The 18,486-nt window shown below is 45.5% G+C and overlaps 1 pseudogene; it reads right to left on the reverse strand.

Annotated features, from left to right (window-relative positions):
• Positions 1–337: 337 nt before the first annotated feature.
• On the reverse strand, positions 338–17,087 carry LOC132388801 (zinc finger protein 229-like; annotated as a pseudogene).
• Positions 17,088–18,486: the final 1,399 nt, after the last annotated feature.

An 18,486-nucleotide genomic window follows, 5' to 3' on the forward strand; every position in this document is an offset into this window, starting at 1 on the left:
GGCATGAATAAGGGGGTTAACTACCAATATCATTCCTCCTCAGCCCAGAGATTTGAAGGATGAGGAAATTGTCAGATAGAACTGCAGTCAACTCGACTTCTTCGGTCTACAGAGAATTCAAGGGGAACATCTTCACCCACGGAGTGGTGACTGTTTGAAACCCATTACCACAGGGAGAGCGAGAGATGAACAACAGGGGAGGATTGAAACAAACTGTCATGGAATAGAATCACTGGCAGGGCACAGCTGGCCTGAGTTGACTCTCTACTGTACACTGTTATAACTTCTCTACTGTACACTAGGTGTGCTATAAATTCACTAAGTACCAGAGACAGAGTTTAAAATTGAACTGATTTATTTTTCCCAGATCCAGAATGTAAACTCTAGTCCCATTAAAGGTGAATATCCAGAAGAAACTCCTCCCAGTCACCCAGTGGCCAGTGTGAAGAACTGGATGTGGTGAGCAGCAGCAATAATTGCAGAGTTCAGCACCGATAGTCACTCTTGAAATTGCATTCAGCAATGGTGACGGACAAATCTCCAGCATGAAGCTTACTGAAACTTTCTCCCCAGTGTGAACCCAGTAGTGTGTCACAAGGTTAGGTTACTGAGTGAATCCCTTCCCACATTCACAGCAGGTGAACGGCCTGTACCCAGCCTGAACTCAATCATGCACATTTGATTGAGAAGGCTGAGAGAAACTCCTCCCAGTGTCTGAGCAGGTGAACAGACTCTACCACTGGTCTGAACTTGCTGGTGTCTCTGTAGTCAAGATGACCATATGAATTCTTTCCCACATTCACAGCAGGTGAACAGTCTCTCCCGTGTGAACTCGCTGATGACTTAGTAGGTGGGATGACCGAGTGAATCTCCTCCCACAGACTGAGCAGGTGAACGACTTCTCCCCAGTGTGAACTCGCTGATGTCTCTGTAGGGTGGATGACTGACTGAATCTCATCCCACAGACAGAACAGTTGAACGGCTTCTCCCCAGTGTGAATTCGCTGGTGTACCAGTAGTTTGGATGACCGAGTGAATCCCTTCCCGCAGTCTGAGCAGGTGAACGGCCTCTCTCCAGTGTGAACTGACTGGTGTACCAGTAGGTCAGATGACTGAGTGAATCCCTTCCCGCAGTGTGAGCAGGTGAATGGCCTCTCCCCAGTGTGAATTCGCTGATGTACCTTCAGTTTAGATGACGAAATGAATGCCTTCCCACAGTCTGAGCAAGAGAACGGCCTCTCTCCAGTGTGAATTCGCTGATGCTCCTTCAGGTTAGATGAGCAATGGAATCCCTTCCCACAGTCTGAGCACGTGAATGGCCGCTCCCCGGTGTGAAATCGCTGGTGTGCCATTAGGATGGATGACCGAGTGAATCCCTTCCCGCAGTCCGAGCAGGTGAACAGCCTGACCCCAGTGTGAACTGACTTGTGTACCAGTAGTTCAGATGACCGAGTGAATCTCTTCCCACACTCTGAGCAGGTGAACGGCCTCTCCCCAGTGTGAACTCGCTGATGTACCTTCAGTTGGGATGAGCAAGTGAATCCCTTCCCGCAGTCTGAGCAGGTGAACGGCCTCTCTCCAGTGTGAACTCGCTAGTGTACCAGTAGGTCCGATGACCAAGTGAATCCCTTCCCACAGTCCGAGCAGGTGAACGGCCTCTCCCCAGTGTGAACTGACCTGTGTGTCAGTAGGTCGGATGACCGAGTGAATCCCTTCCCACAGTCTGAGCAGCAGAACGGCTTCTCCCCAGTGTGAACTCGCTGATGTTCCTTCAGTTTAGATGAGCAAGTGAATCCCTTCCCACAGTCTGAGCAGGTGAACGGCCGCTCCCCGGTGTGAACTTGCCGGTGTGCCATTAGGGTGGATGAACGAGTGAATCTCTTCCCGCAGTCTGAGCAGGTGAACGGCTTCTCTCCAGTGTGAACTCGCTGGTGTTCCTTCAGTTTAGATGAGTATTTGAATCCCTTCCCACAGTCCGAGCAGGTGAATGGCCTCTCCCCAGTGCGAACTCGCTGATGAGCCATTAGATCAGATGACCGAGTGAATCCTTCCCCACAAATTCAGCAGTTGACCAGCCTCTGCCCAGTGTGAACTGACTGGTGTCTCCACAGCTGGGAAGAGTGACTGAATCCCTTCTCACACACAGAACAGGTGAATGGCCTTGCCCAGTGTGAACCCGCTGATGTACCTTCAGTTGAGATGACCGAGTGAATCCCTTCCCACAGTCTGAGAATATGAACGGACTCTCTCTTGTGTAAAATAACGGGTGAGCCAGTCGGTCAGATGAGCAAATGAATCCCTCCACACAGTCTGAGCAGGAAGGAAGGTTGAGTGAATCCCTTGCTCCTCGTCTTAAATATCTGGATAGAGACAGCAAACCTGACGTGATCTGTTTGAGAATCCCGTAGACAAATTCCTTGTCATTTTTAACCTGTAAAAAAATTTACAAAATCCATCAATGGGTGAAGTACAACATTTCAGATGAGATCACCGATTTGTCAAGGTGTGATCTGGCATCACACTGTTACAGTGAAGTTCAACCCAAGTTGGAGAGAGAAGTCATCTTCTAACTGGGCACAGTGCTGCTATCTGGAATGACCATCAAACTCTCTGATGCTTTTCCTGCCTCTGCAAGAATGGGGCATTTCTGCCATCTCCAATCTGTGACCTGGCTCAGTCTGACTCTCTCCATTGATATTATTCCCTGTTCCCACTGAGCTGCATGGGTGCCCGACCCCACAGTAACTGAAACACTCTCACACAAACATCTGGCAGTGCATTCCACGCACCCATCACCCTCTGTGTAAAAAAAATTACCCCTGACAGCCCCGCAGCATCCATTTCCAAGCACCTTAAAACTGCCCCTCATGTTAGCCATTTTAAACCTGGGAAATAGCCTCTGACTCTCCATGCAATCAATGCCCCTCATCATCTTTTCATCTGAAATACGCTCTGAACATAAACAAGGGAACCATACATTGCTTTCAGGTTTTGTTCAAAGTATACAAAATTATTTGTGTACAGATAGGGTAAACGTGAGCAGCATTTTCCACTGAGGTTGGGTGCGGTGATGTAAGTGGTGAAGGTAAAAATTTAATGGGAGCGTGTGGAAATAGACTTCACTGAAATGGTTGTGTGAGACTGGAATGAGATGTCAGCACAATCGGTGAATATGAGCTCGTTTTCAGCATTTAAAAGAAGTTTGGATGGGAGCCTGGATGGTAGGGGTATGGAGAGTGATGGTCCCGGTGCAGATAGTTGCATTTGACAGCTTAAATGTTTTTTCAGCATTGACTAGATGGGCCAAATAGCCTGTTTCTGTACTGAACTTCTCCACATTTCTGTGACAGAGAAGCTGGCCAAACTTGTTTGGAAGGGAAAAGGTAGGAGTGACAACGGAGCAGCAATGGCTGGAGTGTCTGGGAGCTGAGTGATTGATACATCCCAAAGAAGTGAAAGCATTGGAAAGGCAGGAGGACACAACCATGGCTGAAATGAGAAGCCAAAGCCAACAAAAAAGCAAAACAGAGGGCAAACGAAAGAGCAAAAACTATTGGGAAGCTTTTGGAAACCAACTGAAGACAAGTAAAGAAAGTCAGATGAGCTCAGTGCGTGGAATCATGATATTTTAGTCATTAATGAGTCTTGGTAGCACCCAACAGTCTGAGGCATTTAGAGGAACAAAATATCTGGGGCCTCAATACCTCTTGAAAACCAAGGTTTCCTGCCCCAGTCACCTTTCAACTTTTATTTTGTAAGGCACGTACAAACTCTACACCCTCAAAGTTACACTTCTGAAGGCCTCCCACTTACCAAGTACTCCTTGGCCAGAAAACAGCAAAATTTGTTCCTCTAAATCCCTCAGACTGTTGGGTGCAACCAAGTCCCAATAATGGCTACAATATCATAATTCCCTGTCCTCAGCTCATCTGGCTTTCCTACGATGCTTCTTGAATTGTGATAAATGCAGCTCAGCACATTCATACCATGCTTGACCATTTGATTGCTGACTCTTATCTGAGGTCTGAACAATATCTGACTGGTGTCAAGAAAACAACCTTTCCCTGATTGTCACAAGACCAAAGGAGCTGATTGTGGATTACAGAAGGAATGGAGAAAGGCTAGCCCCTATTGACATCAATGGATCTGGTGTTGAGAGGGTGAACAGCTTTAAGTTCCTGAGTACAAACATCAACAAGGATCTCAGATGGTCTGTTCATACCGGCTGTGTTGTGAAAAGCGCACAGGAGCCCCTTTTACACCTCAGATGGTTGAAGAAGTTTGTTATGGGCCCCAAATCCTAAGTGCTTTTTTACAGGGAGACAATTGAGAGCATCCTGACTGACTGCATCACTGCCTGATATGTGAACTGTACTTCCTTCAATCTCAGGAACCTGCAGAGAGTGATGCAGACAGCCCAGTGCATCTGTAGATGTGAACATCCCATGAGTCAGGGCATTTACACTGACAGGTGTTTAAAAGGGGCCCAAAGGATATTGGGGACCCAATTCATCACGACCACAAACTGTTCCTGCATAATGTGCATCGTGATTATTATGTACTGAGGTATTCATTTTAACAGCTAGCAAATCACTGGCAATAAGAACTTTGATCTCCTCTGGGTTTGTTATGAATGTACCACAGCTCTGAGGGGCCGAAGGGGCGGGAGCAGCCCCTTCCTTCCGGAGAATCGCAAGATTGCTATTAATTAGGGTCTCGGAGCCAGGAAGTGAGAGACAATGCAACGGTTTTGGCCATTGTTCTTAGAGGCACCTGTGTGACGTGCATGTCCCTGCTACGTGACAGCTACCATGGATATGGACACTCTCGGGCAATGTGGGGGTGGGGATTGCATCACCCTACTTTGATGGACATCTACAACTCTGCAAGTCAAGATAAAAGGGGACTGCAGGAGGCAGTACCCCAGCGACGCACCAGAAGGACACCTTCGCTCAAGGCTCCCATAATAGCTGGAAGTCACTCAACGCCATGTGCGCTCCTAACTCCTTTGCCTGGGGAGCGGGTGGCTGATAATACCGAGAAGGACTTTGAACTAACAACGGGGAAACCACGTTCCCCTGATTTTACGGAGTGACTTCATAAAGACCCGGGCAAGTTTTTTTTCGTTTTTCACCGATCCCTCTAAAACATGTGAAACCCCGAAAGGCTAAAGTCTGCAGACTTCTGAGTGACTTTTATATTTGCAACAGACAATATATTATCCCCTAGACAACAGTCTAGATTATTTTTTAATGATGATTATTACTACACCCGCGCTTTAGATTGAGTATTGACAACGTGCATTATCTGAATGTTTGTATTAACCTTACTTTTGTGCCGCTTTATAAATAAAAACTTTTGAAAATAGTGACATCAGACTTCAACGGACCTCTCTATCTTTGCTGGTAAGTTATCCAGTTACGGGATACGTAACAGGTTCGACTGAGTTCGTCTGCTCTCTATAGCAGGCCTGTAATGGGTAATGAAGCGTTTTCTCACCAAAGCTCTTGCATATTGTCCATAAGTGGATTGTTTGCTAAATTACGGTTTAAAAAGTCGGAGTTCCAAATATCACTCCACTTCTTCCCTCTTGTAAATTCTCCAGCAACTTTTGCATCACCACAATACACACAGGGAACACCAGTTTCTAAAATGGACATAAATATTTCCCGTGAACCCTCCTGAGGAATTAAGGATATATACAAAAAAAAATATTTTGAACCTATGTAACCTCTGGCTAAAAGAATATTAGGGACTGAATAGGAATTTTTGAACTGAAGTAAACTCTGTGTTTAGTGGTTTGCTAAGACAGGCTCATTACCAGTTCTCTGTGGCATGCAGAGAGACTCACTGAGAGCTGATAATATTATGCATTGTATCTTCGTTAGCTGATAACATTATACATTGTACCCATATTTGAGTAAAGGGAGGAGGACTCGCTGAAAAGGACAGGAATGAACATCTGTCTGTAATTAAGTCAGGACCTTGCAAAGGGAATAACTGATAAGGTCTGGACAGTATATCCATCTGTAATTAAAACCTTCATTTATCGAACTCTCTTATCTACGTAATTAAGTTTTGCGCCAACAGACCTGGTGGGCATACCAGTTCAAATAACATCTTGCAAAAGTAATGTTTAGGGCTTACTATGCATAAATGTCTGGGTTCATGTATAAATACACGGCTGTAACTTGACTAAGTCAGTCCACTTGCCAGATGATGGCAGTGCTTACGTGCCTTCCCTTTGACGTGCGTCTCAAACTCCTGCAGGAGAATGCGCAATAAACCGTGGTGACGATAAGAACCTAGTCTCCCAAGTTTTATTCAGATTCAACTTTAACATTTGGCATCATGAACAGGGTCCCAATATAGGGAGTGCCAAGCAGAGAGGCTGAGTAAGTGGCTGGACCACTCTGGGGAATGTGGAGATCGACTGGGCACCCAATAGGTATTTTACCTTTCGTCGCTCTCCATTAGTTCCTTTCAAGGAATGGACCCTCGCCCAAGGTGATCACATACCTTGAAGGGATTGGGAAAGAATCTGTTGGGAGACGCTTCTAAGGGAGGCTAAATATTACTAAGTGGGCAGGAGGCAGACGTGCCAGGTAAATTAATTAAATGAGCATGAAGTGCTAGCCGGGTAAATTAATTAAATGAGCATGAAGTGCCAGCCGGGTAAATTTGTTAAATGAGCATGAAGTGCCAGCCGGGTAAATTTATTAAATGAGCATGAAGTGCCAGCCGGGTAAATTAATTAAATGAGCACGAAGTGCCAGCCGGGTAAATTTATTAAATGAGCATGAAGTGCCAGCCGGGTAAATTTATTAAATGAGCATGAAGTGTCAGCCAGGTAAATTTATTATGTGGACAGGAGGTGCCAGCCGGGTAAATTTATCAGCTTGTTAATTAAGCAGGAGGCTTTGTGCCGGGTAAATTACTTAGAGAACATGGGTCAATTGCAGTCGATTGATACGAGTGGGCCAGGAGCAGCCCGACACAATGTGTGAGAGTTTTCCAGACAAGGAAAAAGATTGCAGCGCTGAATAAGAAATTGGGGAACAAAATCTGGCCACTGGGGGGGAACCTGGGATATTACCTCATGAGAACAAGCAGTAAATTTGATATGGAATAAGAACAGTGGAAAGAAGTGGAAATTGTTGGAAAGGGAATGGAAGGATAAGGCAGATGCAGAGGTGAATGGTACGTTATTAGCAAGTTGGAGGAATAATGCATGTGACAAAGGGTAGAGGTACGTACAGCAGGAGGAACGCCAAAGGTTGGGAGACGCTAAAAGCCGAGCGTGAATGGGTGGATAGACGCAGAAAACAAGAGCAGGAAAAACAACATAAGCAAAGCGAGCCCAGCCTAGATAGGACAGAATGGCAGGAATGTCAGTCTGAAGTTCGAACTGGTAGGGAAACAAGAGATCCCGAACCCATGTCTGGCATACTGACCCTGTTTGAGGACAGTGACTGAGGTGTGGGCACCCACCATACACCCTGCCCCAACACCCAGCCAGGAGCCGAGTGCACCCGGTGCTCCCGAACCCCAATCCTCCCAGTACTCAGATACGGTGGCTGCTCGGGTAAAACAGTGGCAGCAGGGAAGGGGGAGGTCCCTATACCCTGAGATTCAGAAAGGGAATACCGATGACTATTCCGAGACGGGGAGGGAAGGATCCAATAGAACCCCAGAGTTAATGGCTCCACAAAGACATTGGCTCAATGGAAGAAGCCAAAGAGTGGTAGTGGAGGATTGCTACTCTGATTGGAGGCCTGTGAATTGTGGTGTGCCACAGGGATCAGTGCTGGGTCCATTGTTATTTGTTATTTGATACATAATTCCCTAAAAGTGGCATCACAAGCTGTAAAGAGAGCTTTTGGTACATTGGCCTTTATAAATCAAAGTATTGAGTATAAGAGTTGGAATGTAATGGTGAGGTTGTATAAGACATTGGTGAGACAGAATTTGGAGTATACAGTGCAGTTTTGGTCACCTAATTACAGGAGGTGTATTAATAAGATTGAAAGAGTGCACAGAAGGTTTGCAAGGATGTTTCCGGGACTTGAGAAACCAAGTTATTGTGAAAGGTTGAATAGGTTAGGACTTTATTCTCTGAAGCATAGGGGAATTTGGGGTGATTTGATAGAGGTGTATAAAATTATGATGGGTATAGATTGAGTGAATGCTAGCAGGCTTTTCCCACTGAGGCCAGGCGGAAAAAAAAAACTAGAGGTCATGGATTAAGGGTGAAGGAGGAAAAAGTTTAAAGGGAACATCAATGGGGGTCTTCTTCAGGCAGGGAGTTGGGGGAGTGTGGAATGAGCTGCCAGATGAAGTGGTGAATGTGGGCTCACTTTTGACATTTAAGAGAAACTTGGACAGGTACATGGATGAGAGGGGTACGGAGGGATATGGCCCAGGTGCAGGTCAGTGGGACTAGGCAGAAAAATGGTTCGGCACAGCCAAGAAGGGCTAAAAGGCCTGTTTCTGTGCTGTAATGTTCTATGGTTCTGAAGGCAATTGCACACCCAAATGCTGCCCAGTCCACCAGCTGGAGGAGGGACAGTCCTCAGTGATTCCTGTGTATGCACCCTGGAAGCTTCAAGAAATGATAATGATCATGAATCAGGTCCCAGATAGAAAAGAAAAACCAGCAGAGTTTGCTCAGTCTGTCCACAGTACTAACCAAATATTTAATGTGACTCTGCAAGATTTATTCGGACTCTGATGGGTGACTCTCTTAGCTGATGAGGGGCGGAAATGGAAGGCAGAATTGTGATACCAAACCTAACAGGAGTTACAGGCAGGAAACCATAATGAGAATGAACAGACAGACCGGATTATTCAAGCCTTGGAAAGGGCTCTCTAGCAACCTGTAAACATCACTGAAGTTCTTGAATGCAAACCTAAGCCTGGGGAATCGGGAATAGACTATTGGGAGTGATTTGTGGCCTGCTACGGCACTTTCGCAGGAGACCGAGTCTTTAATGATGGGAATCTGTTCCCCAGTTTAACACCTTACTGCTCCAATGCTTACCAACTGAGATAGCCAACGTGATTAAAACAAATAATATGGATTGGCCTGACAATGATCGAAATCGAATGCGGTGAGCTTTGACATATTATTGGGACCTGACATTGTGTGCTGTATCTGGGGATAAGAAATGGGAACAAACACCTACCAAGGGACAGGTGGGGACAACAACCTGTTTAGAAATTGACAATCAAAGATGCTTCCTACCGTGAGTACCACCCCTCAGGAAGAGCCCAATGTAACATTGCAAGTTGCTTGAATTCCTGTTCCGTTTACGATTGATGTGGGGGCAACCACAACCACTCTCAATCAGGAAATAGTATCAGAAAAGGGATTTCAGCTATCAGACGCGACAATCACTCTGTTTGGGTTTGAATGAATGGATTGTACGTATTCACGTACCCAGCCACTGCAGGTGGAATTCCCGGGGAACCAGTGTGAGGTTTCAGTTACAGTCACCACCAGTCAGGGGTGTAGTTTTGCAGGGAGAGACTTGCTCTGTCCATTGGAAGTTGAGATTCTATGCACGGACAAGGGTATCACCCTGGGACTATCGAACAGCTTCCCCAGTTTCTGAACTCCCAGTGGTGGCACTTAATCTGGACTCCACTGTGTCTGCCCCCGGCTGGCTCTCATGTGACTCTGTGCTGTGACCCTCCGGGGTGCTCAACTGAGCAAAGCCAGTGTTATGCTCCCCTCGAGGGACAGAATTTCCCAGTCACGGTGATTGGGGAGGTTAAAGGAAACGAGGGCAGTGTATTTCTGGCCGAAGTTCCAGATTTCCTTTGGTGACACACAGGACTGGTTGTTCCCCACGCCACCTTTAGGGTTTGCCTTGGGTTCAAACCAAAGACCCTAGGGTTCCTTGCCTACATTTTGATGTAACAAGCCTCCAGCAACGAGGGAGACTGGCAAAACTTGGTCGTGGGACAACTCCAATACTGGAAGGAGTCTGAGGTGAAGACGGGATATCTGGTAAGACACTCTATTAATATTGACCGAACCCTAGACGTTTTACCCCGTCTCTGGGCAACCTCAGGCCATGAAGTTGGCCGCACCAACTGCCCCGTCTGGATCACGGTGATAGATTCTCCCATCCATACCTCAATACGCCCTCTACCCTGAGGCAACGTTTTGTGAGGATGGAAGCTCTTTTGTGGATCCAGCCGGGAAACAATATTCTGGCTATGCGATAGTAACGGACAGTGAAACAACTGAGCAGGCTTCTTTTGAAGCAGCTGACTCCACCCAGAAAGCTGTTTGCTCGGACTCCTGCCTGTATCCTAGCAACAGACTAAAGTGTGAACGTTCACACAGACTCCCGTTATGCATTTGGAATTGTACATGACTTCGGGAACATGGGGATTCCTGACTTCCTCTGGCCACCCCATTAGTAATGTTACCTTTGTAAACAACTTACTCACCGCTCTACAGCTACCTCGAGATTTGACTATTATTAAATGTGCGGCCCACACCCGCCAGTCAGACTGGGTCACTAAACGCAATCCTTTAGCAGATTACACAGCGAAAATTGCTGCACAATCCTCAATAGTTGTAATCCTCTCAGGTTCCCGTCAAGCAATCCTCCGTGACTCAAGCAGAACGGGTTTGCCAGACATGTGGGAGGTACGTATTTTTCAGGGGGACGCCTCTGAGGAGGAGTGCAAGCTGTGGTCCCAGATGGGGTGCCAGAAAGACCCCGAACTAGGATTTTGGATCACGCCAGTGGGACAGGTTTGTGTTCCTGCACAGTTCTTACCAATATTGGTTGATTATATACAGAATTGTACACACCTGGGAAAGGAGGGAATGGTTGGTAACCTGTAACCAGCACACCGGGTATGACTCCCCTGACAGGTGGACCTTTTTCGTGTCTACAAGTTGATTTTATTCAATTGCCTAGAGTACATTGCTATAGATAATGCTTAGTTATTATACATGTGTTTAGTAGATGGACTGAAGCTATTCCAACTCCCAATAATACTGTTATGACTATTGTGAAGGTATTATTACAGGAAATAATTCCCAGGTATGGCCTGCCAGAGATGCTGAGCTCTGACAAGCGCCCACACGTTGTGGAGAAAGTGAACAAAGAGGTATGTAACAAACCAGCTATCAGGCAATAATTCTACCGTACACCACCCACGGGTTGCTGCCATAGTGGAAAGAGCCAATGGCACTCTGAAGATTAAATTGCCAAAGTAACGGTGGAGACTGACCTCACCTGGTTGAAGGACCTACCGTTAGCCCTATTCCACATGAAGGTTACCCGACGGGGGAAAACAGGGTCATCACCAGCTGAAGTGATGTATGGACGGTCCATAAGGACACCCTGGGGACCACCTTGTGTCCATTGCTCCCAGAAATTCTACCAGCAAAATTCAAAATTGATACCCTTGGGGAAGAGATGGGAAATAACCAAAATTCTCCAAGCATTACATATATGACAGGCTTACAAGGAAGAGAATTTTCACTCCTCCTCACAGAGGAGTGATTATCCCACCACAGAACCGGGGAATATTGTCCTGATCAAGAACTGGGATTGAGGGAAACTCAGATCTCGGTGGAGAGGAGCATATCAGGTGTTACTGACCACTCCACGGCTGTGAAACTGAAGGGGCAATCTCGGTGGATACATCGAATAGACTACAGACATGTTACTGAAGGAACTGAGTAGAAGGACTCTCTCAGACTAAAGGAAAATGTATTTTCTGATAGTGGTGTTCATGGTTGTGTCTTTGACAGGGCTCACCCCAGCATCCGGGGGCCCTCATGTTAACACATTTCTGTGTCTCTGTCACACCGATGCCAAACAGGTAGAACTAGGGGCCTGCTGGGTTTGTGCTGAAATTCCGCAGCATGGTAAAACTATGATTCCAATGTCAGTAATCCTACTCAACCAGAGTGAGGAACTCTCAGCCTGGGCTTTCTCAAACAACACCCGGGAAAGTGAGGTGAGGAAATGTGGTATTATCAGAAATGACTGTGGCTGTCAGTGTACTGAGGGATGGTATCTCAGGCTCCCACCAAACACAACTTCCTAGACTGGGAAACATGCATCCTGGCCATACTCACAGGTGCACGGCAGCGGAGAGGAACAACTGAGCGATTCTGGATGATCACTTTTCTCTCCTATGGAGTAGCCAGGAATCCACCAATCAATTTGGCTATAGCACGAGGAGCTGGACACAATACTGCAGGGTCCCTGACAGAAACACAGGCCCAAGTAACAGAAATATCCACTGAGATGATTGCAATCTGGCAAACAGTCCTACAGAATTATATGGCTTTAGATTTTATCCTCACTGAGAAAGGTGGAACCTGTGCTAATATTGACACAGAATGCTGCACCTATATCCCTGATGAGTCTACTAACGTTACATCCCTCTCTGAGCACACTGCCAAGGAGATTGACAGCATGAAGAAAGTAGGGCAGGATTTAAACGGGTTCACTGAAGGTTCGAAATGGTGGCCTTTGAAGGCCTGTTAGTTAATATGTGGGGCGTGATATTGCATTATGGCCTAATAGTTGTGCATATCATTGTTATAATTACTGTTGAACGCTGTTTTTACTCACTGATAAGTCAATGCTGTACTCAGTTGCTTTCTCTGTAAAAAACTACTGCTTTGTTGATCATTTAATGATCAAAAGGAGGGAGTGATAAAGTATGCAAAAGGGTTAACACTTGGTTAAACAATAGCAGCCTGTTTTTCTGAAAGAGACTGCTGATGAGCACCAGATGCTCTAAGCCATGCTGAGCCCTATTTCTTCTTGAGGTAAGCTAGCTCGGGTTCCAGGATGCTCATCTCCTTGTGCACTCACATGTAGAGATAGGACAGCTTCAGTCTGTTCTGTGTATGTAAGCCATTATGACTATTTTGTAATTTGTCTTTAGGGGCTGTCATGTAGTAAATAACTTTGGCTCCAGCCTGTCTTATGTGGTGGGTATCTGGACAGATATATCTGTGGTGTAAGGGGAATTGTTAGTCAGTTAGTGGATTGGGCGGGAACAGTCATAGACTCTTCCTGTTTGAGTGACTAACTGAATAAGCCCCGGGTGCTTCGAATAAAGAGTTTGTGCTCATACGGTCTCTGAGTGACTTTATCTGGATTTGACTTTGACAGAATGGGATAGCTTTTAAAGGGCTGGGCTGCTGGAAGCACATTACCAGACCTGAAGTGATTCCAACCGGGTCTGACAGAGGCATAACTGGTACTTCTGGGCACATTCAGTCTCACTCCAGCTATTCCCTACCTTCTTTTGTACAGGTATGTAATGTCTAAAGGACCAGTGTTTGAGTAAATGAGACTCACCAAACTTTCTCCTGACTGAATCATTGGAATCTCCGAGTCAGATGGGTTCTCTCCAGTTGATGCTCTCAGTCCTCGGGCAGGTTCACTTGTTGCTGTTCCCTCATCTTCAGTCGTGGTTTGCTTCCAGTTGGGGTTTTTCTTCCAATAACTCTCTCACCGCAGGTCTAACTTTAACATGAAACATAAAGAAGCACATTAACAATAAAAAGGAGCACCAGACATTTCTGCTTAATGTTACTAAGAACAAAACTCACTGAAACTTAAACGTTGAAGATATAATGATCTCAGTGAACAATCTTTTATTGTCCCTCACACATCACAAAATGATATGGGATAAGATGGAGCCATCACTCAGTCATGGTAAGACATAAGACACAGGAACAGAATTAGGTGATTCAATCCATCTGGTCTGCCCCACCACTCAACCATGGCTGATTTTTATTCCAACACCATATTCCTGCCTTTCTCCTGTAATCCTGAAGTTACTCAGCAATCATGAGTATATTAATCTCTGCCATATATATACCCAAATGGCAGCCTCAACCAACCTCTGCGGCAGCAAATTCCACAGATCAGACATCTTTTGGCCACTTTTTTTTCCTCATCTCAGTTTTAAAGGGAAGCATCTTTATTCTGAGACTGTGCTGTCAGATCGCACTGTCTGTCTAATGGAAACATCCTCTCCATGTCCACTGTTTCCAGGCTTTCCAGCATTCGGTAGGTTTACTTAACCATACATCTCCCCCACCACCCCCACCGTCCCTCTGAACTCCATTGAGCACAGGTCCAGAACCACCAAATGCTCCTCATACATAAAGCCAATCTTTCCTGTGATTATTCTTGTAAATCTTGTCAGCAACAACTGTACTGAACACAAACAGGTACCAGGATAATTTACAGAGAAAAGTTGTGCTTGCTTTACTGCTCTACTATCACAGAATGACCCATTTCCATTTCCAGGTTAAAACAGGTCCATTTCAGGAAATATAAACCATTCCAGGGTGAATGTAATAAACAGAAACTGGAATTACCAGAAACACTCAGCACGTACGGAACAGCTGTGTTGAGAGGACAAACTTTACAATTCAGGATAATATATTTCATCAGAATGACTTCAAACATTTTCAGTTTTTAATGCAGATCTCCAGCAACTTGAGATTCTGCTTGATTTCTGCCGAGTGACAGACAGGTGACAGTGGGTGGGGGGGGGGGGGGGTGATTTCCAAACACAGTTCAACACCAAACTCAAGGGTCTATTTCTACTGTTGTAAACACGGAACTGCCCATTTACTCATAGCCTCTCCCTGTGAGGGATGGAATGGGAACTCATCCTCTCCTCAGATTAGCAGTCTTTGCTTCCAAAGGAACTCCAGAAACAAACTGCTGATCCCAGACCAGAAATACTCACTCAACACCTCATAAGCCCAAGCAGCTCAATCCCCGGGTCGATTTTACCTGGATCAAGAACTGTGAATAGTTAAGTGAGTAGAAGATGAACTGATCTCCAAAAGTCAAAGTTAAAGATGAAACACCCTATTCAACATTTTAAGCAAGATGAGTGTATTATTTTTGTTTTGTGTAATTTTAGAGTGAAAAAAAATAAAAGGAACAGCATGCAAAAGTTTGGGGACCCTAAGAGATTTAAGCTCTCAGATAACTTTTACCAAGGTCTCAGACCTTTATGAGATTGTTAGTGCTATGGCTTGTACATGATCTTTGTCAGGAAAGTCCAGGTGATGAAAATTTCAAAGCTTTATAAATACCCTGACTCCTCAAACCTTCTCCCAGCAATCAGCAGCCATGGGCTCCTCTAAGGAGCTGCCCAGCACTCTGAAAATTAAAATAATTGATGGCCACAAAGCAGGAGGAGGCTATAAGAAGATAGCAAAGCATTTTCATGTAGCTGCTTCCTCAGTTCGTAACATAATTAAGAAATGGCAGTTAACAGGAATGGCAGAAGTCGTCCAAGAAATCTTTCCCACAGAACTGCTTGTAGGATTGCTAGAAAGGCAAACCAAAACCCCCATTTGACTGCAAAAGACCTTAACGAAGATTAAGGTCTGGAGTGGTAGTGCACTGTTCTACTGTGCAGCAACATCAGCACAAATATGACCTTCATGGAAGAGTCATCAGAAGAAAACCTTTCCTCCATTTTCACCACAAAATTCACAATCAGAAGTTTGCAAAGGAACATCTAAACAAGCCTGATGCATTTTGGAAACAAGTCCTGTGGACTGCGGAAGTTAATATATAACCTTTTTGGCTGCAATGAGCAAAGGTATGTTTGGAGAAAAAAAGGGTGCAGAATTTCATGAAAAGAACATCTCTTCAACTGTTAAGCATGAGGATGGATCAGTCATGCTTTGGGCTTGTGTTGCAGCCAGTGGCACAGGAAACATTTCACTGGTAGAGGAAAGAATTAATTCAAATAAATACCACAAATTCTGGAAATAAACATCACATCATCTGTAAAAAAATCTAAAGGTGAAAACGGGATGACTTCTACAACAGGATAATGATCCTAAACACACCTCAAAATTCACAATGGACTACCTCAATAGGTGCAAGCTGAAGGTTTTGCCATGGCTCTCACATTCCCCCAATCTAAACATCATTGAAAATCTATGGATAGACCTCAGAAGAGCAGTGCATGCAAGACGGCTCAAGAATCTCACAGAACTGGAAGCTTTTTGCAAGGAAGAATGTGCAACAATCCCAAAAAAAGAATTGAAAGATTCTTAGCTGGCTACAGAAAGCATTTACAAGCTGTGATACTTGCCAAAGGGTTGTTACTAAGTACTGGTCATGCAGGGTGCCCAAACATTTGCTTCAGACCCTTTACTTTTTTTGTTATTTTGAAACTGTAAAAGTTGGAAAAGAAAAAGTAATCAAGCTTAAAATATTAAAAAATGTGTCATCTTTAACTTTATGCCTTTTGGAACTCAGGTCATCTTTTATTCACTATATTGCTATTCACAGCAACAGAAATTTTGACCAGGGATGACCAAACTTTTGCTTGTCACTGTATGTGATTTTCCTGCTAAATGATACTTTAAGTCAGATTTCCCCTGAACACCCACCCCCCTCCAGGTGACTGACAGTGGTGAACTCGGTGATGGCAATGCCAAAGAATATGAAGGGAAGGGCAGTAGTCTGTCTCACTGGAGTCTGGCACATTTGTGATGTGAAAGCTACTTGTTGCCCAGGGCAAAGGTGTTTGATATCAGTACGTACCCAGACAGAATGGGTCAAAGCATGTCCTCACAGGTAGAAAACGCCAGAACAAGAGCAGGCAGAACAAGCAACACACTCAAAATGCTGGAGGAACTCAGCAGGCCAGGCAGCATCGATAGAAAAGAGTACTAATGCTGAGTTCCTCCGGCATTTTGTGTGTGTTGCCTGGATTGCCGGCAGCTGTGGTTGGAGGCGGAACAAAGGTGATTGTCTCAACAGCTGATAGAAAGATTTTGTTCCCTTTCTACGAGTTCCTGATCCCTGCATTTAGTTTTCTGGAGCTCGGCTCTGTCTGTGAGATCTATTTGCTCCCATTCCCTGATCAGCCGGAAGCTCCCGGGGCCCGAGTACGGTTCATGGGGCTGAGAGAGAGGAAAAAGACCTGTCCTGTGCCGAGTTTGTGAGTCACGGTGTTCAGTGTTCACAGCAATTGTCACTCAATTAAAGCCCACCCAGCACCCGCTCTTACCTCTGCCGGTCCTCCCGACATTTTGTGTACTGCGCGCATGCGGAGTTATCCAAGACAGCGGCAAGCTTGACGCCTGCGCATTTGATCGGTGCTTCAAGCGACAGCGAAATTTTACACGCAGCGCTTTATGGGTAATCCCGGTGCCATTAAAACTTTCTGCAAGCACTGGTTTCATGCCTGTACCTCAGTTTGTTTTGTGTGTAGAAAAATCAGCAGGTTTTTTTTTTTTTACCAAGAAAGCGGCTCCCATAAACGATACACTCAATATCAACAGGCATTTCGTTTATTTAATGCCAAAGTACAATCCTCTTACAAATGCAGATATGAAACAGAAGAGATTCTGCAGTTGCTGGAAAACAGCGACGCACACACACACAATGCTGAAGGAGCTCTGCAGTTCAAGCAACAACTAAGCAGAGGAGTACACAGTCCAGACATGCTGAAAGGGCTCGGCCTAAATGCTGTCCATTTATTCCTCTCCACATTTGTTGCCTGATCTGCAGATTACCTGCAATGTTTTGTAGACATTAACCATTTTGTTTTTCAATTGACCAGTTTCCAAATGTTACTCATCTTTCATTCATAGCCACGCCCTGCTGGTCTGGTTCCTCTTCCTCCTCCTCCTTGTAAGCTCCAGACCCCGTCTCTTTCCGGAGACCTAGAGCCCTGATTGGTGCTGGCAACTCTTTGGATTCTGACTTTGCTCCACCGAAGATTCACTCGCTAGTCTGCTGTCAGGCTTTAGAGGCGCATTACAACAACCCAGCTGTCTGAGGCACAGTCCTTTGAAATTAGTGAGTGTGGTAGAGACAGGGGATTTGATACAGAACTGATTTTTCTTTCACGGAACACAGTAATAAACATCAGTCTAGTTTAAGGCTAACATCAGCAGAACAGAGTCCCCCAGTGCTCAGTGACCAGGGTTCACAAGAACTGCAGAATCTGACAGTAACAATCCCTCATGAACCTGCAGCGGCTTTCAGTCACCGTGGTGGTTAAACATTTAACACGGAGCTGATTTGATCTTCCTCCCTGACGTGCAGTTGCTGGTGCTGCAGCAGCTGGGATAATTGAGTAAAGCTCATTGCTCACTCCGGACAGAAATGTGGCCTCTATTTATTGTAAACTCACCGGAGCATCACAAGGTGGGTTAACTCTTCACACACACGGAGCAGGTGAACGGCCGCTTCGCAGTGCGAAGCTGTTGGTGTATCTGCAATGGCTGACTGATTCCCTTCCGAAAATGAGAGCCAGAGTATGACGTCAAACTGCTGTAACGTCACGGCATTGTATCCAATCAGATCACAGACATGGACACGTGATCGGGCTCTCCTGGCAGCGAGTGGGGCGCTGTCTTCTCCAGCATCTCGGCCTCGACATTCAAGGATCACTGGCATTCAAACGCTGGTGAACTGACAGATACAGCGGAGCT

This window comes from Hypanus sabinus, unplaced genomic scaffold (genome assembly GCF_030144855.1).
Source record: "Hypanus sabinus isolate sHypSab1 unplaced genomic scaffold, sHypSab1.hap1 scaffold_414, whole genome shotgun sequence".
NCBI classification, from domain to species: Eukaryota; Metazoa; Chordata; class Chondrichthyes; order Myliobatiformes; family Dasyatidae; genus Hypanus; species Hypanus sabinus.